At 43.1% G+C, this 2,500-nt stretch overlaps 1 protein-coding gene across 1 annotated transcript in view; it reads left to right on the top strand.

The window, feature by feature from the left end:
* The window catches only part of nckap5l (NCK-associated protein 5-like), a 78,514-nt gene that overhangs the window by 17,221 nt on the left and 58,793 nt on the right, over positions 1 to 2,500 (top strand). The window lies entirely within an intron of this gene.

Below are 2,500 nucleotides of genomic sequence, written 5' to 3'. Positions count from 1 at the left end.
AGTTGGTGTGGATGTAGAGTGAGTAAATAATTGTTTATTTTAAAAGGAGTTTTTATGTGTGCTGTCTGAAAATATTCTTATTCAGTGTTTCATACAATTTCCCTAGTTCTGCTGATGCCTAATGCAGCTAGGCCATAGTTTAGCAGTATAGCATAATGTCCTCCTAAACAGAAGTTTGGGAGGAGCTTGTCTCGTTTTAACTTATTGGCTACACATCTGCGTCTTTAGGTTGCCACTTACCCCTCAAGCCATACCATGTGTTCTGGCATTCTGCACCCTCCTCCATTCACCACCCCCACCCCACCCCCCATTCACTCGCAATAACATTAATGATTACAACATATACAGAGGGGTTTACTTGGGTCACTAGCGCTGTCCCTACAAAGCATGCAGGTAACCCTGACCAGTTACTTCACACTAAACATACTGTCAGCAGACCTCCTGCAGCCCTCTTCATTGAGATGGGGCGGGCTGGTGAAACGGCCGACTGTGCTGTTGCCCGTTGTAATTCAGTTCTGAGGTGTGCCTCAGTCCCATTAGCATTCTCAGGTTTAGCGCTAAGCTGCTTTATACTTACCTGATTTAAACTCACTGATATATTAACCTTGTCACCTCAGACTCGGCCAGTTGGTGCTGCTTTAGGGGAGCTCAAACTGGACTCTGCTTCTCCTCCAGCTCTTGTGTTAACTGCGACTGCATTTTGCTGCAAATGTGTCTGTTGCTCGATCTGACAACAACAGTCGGGCTGTGTAATGTAATTAGTATTGAAATGAGGCCAGATGCTGCGCTCACGGTCCCATGTCGTGGCCAGCAAATGTTTGGATTATCTCATGCGTTTCACGATGACAAATGTTACGCTTATAATTTTGGTCTCGGTGAAGTCAGCGGTCTTGGTAATTATAGGTGATTTAGCGCTAAAATTGTTTTTCTGACGGCCAAGGAGCTGAAGGATAGTCTAAAAATATATTGCTCCAAGACTGAAATCACAAATCTAGTGTAGAAAAAAACTAGAAAGAGGCACAAACGTCCTTCCAATTTAAATGTGTAACTAACATGTTACCAGACAACATAACATAACATAACATAACATAACATAACATAACATAGCATAGCATAGCATAGCATAATATGTTAGCAACCAAATTAGTGAGAGGCTATGCTACCTCTAATGCCCTGCCTCTGATATCGTCTGGTGCGTCGGCGGTGCAACGATCATCCCCGGCCTCCTGAACACTTTCCCCTGCTCTCATTTTCAACTAAGGGGTCATCCAGCAAGGTCAGTGTCACAATGCTAACAGCTTAGCAGGATTAGCCTCCCCCTCGGCTTGCCCTGAGCCTGGAGATTAGGGCTGCCATTGAGCCATGCGTGTCTCTATTGAGGCAATAGAGGCGCATGGCCTTGTCTGTTGTCTGCCTGGTTTGTTGTGTTACGGGTAGAGTGCTTTACTCTGATAAGGTCTGTGAGTTATCTGTTATCTGTCGTACTGTTTCCTGTGTCAGAGTAGCCTGTGACACTCGCCGTAGGGAGGTTTATTGTCATTTTTAGCTTGTTCAATAATTGCCTAGTGTTGTACTTGTATTTAAACAGAAGTCCTAAAGAAGTTAATAGTCAGTGGCATACTGCCTGCACACTCATCGAATCACTTAGCACCTATGATCTCACATAGCCGGTCTCGCTTTCGTTCTCTCTCTCTCTGATCTATCTCTATCTTTACTTTCTCCATCTCCATTCATACATTGAGAACACACATCCGTTGTTCACAGACACACAAATAGAAATAGACAAACATATGGTTCTTATGTAAGGAGAGATGGAGAGGACGAGCATTCTGGGAATAGTGTAATTAATGAGAGTGACAGAGAGGAAATGTGTGTGTGTGTGTGTGTGTGTGTGTGTGTGTGTGTGTGTGTGTGTGTGTGTGAGTGACTGAAACTGATAGAAAGAGACCATGAAGGAGAGCTTGAAAAAGGAACTGCAAGATCAAATGAGAGCAAGTGTGTGTGTGTGTTGTAGACTGTGGTTGTTTATATCACTTATTCTGTGTGTTAACTATTCTATCTAAGAGTTCCCACAGTAATGGTGAATTATGGCAGTGTAGAACATAAAGGGAAACTTTCATTCAGTCTAGCAAAGAGTTGTTGGATGGAGAATCTGTGAATCTGCAGAAGATGAAAAAACTTCACTAGAGGGTTAGAGAGAGAGAGAGTGAGACAGAGACAGTAAGAGAATGAGAGAGAGAGAAAGTGAATGAGAGAGAGAAAGTGAGTGATAGAGAAAGAGAGAGAGAGAGAGAGAGAGAGAGAAGGGCCATCTGTTGATTTAATTATTTTCAATTTGAGATTCTCCTTGATGAATTATTCAAGTCATCACCAAAAGTTAGCCGTTTCTCTCTCTTTTATTTCATTTCTCTCTCTTGCTGTCTCTCTCTCTCTCTCTCTCACACACACACACACACACACACACTCAAGCACACACGTGGACACACAGAGACAAAACCCT

This window comes from Alosa pseudoharengus, unplaced genomic scaffold, assembly GCF_046254945.1.
Source record: "Alosa pseudoharengus isolate Yale_2024_CS ecotype anadromous, Long Island Sound unplaced genomic scaffold, YU_APseudo_1.1 YU_APseudo_1.1_scf_5, whole genome shotgun sequence".
In the NCBI taxonomy this organism is placed as follows: Eukaryota; Metazoa; Chordata; class Actinopteri; order Clupeiformes; family Clupeidae; genus Alosa; species Alosa pseudoharengus.
The sequence above is the reverse complement of the archived record's forward strand: the minus strand, read 5'-3'. Positions and strand labels throughout refer to the sequence as shown.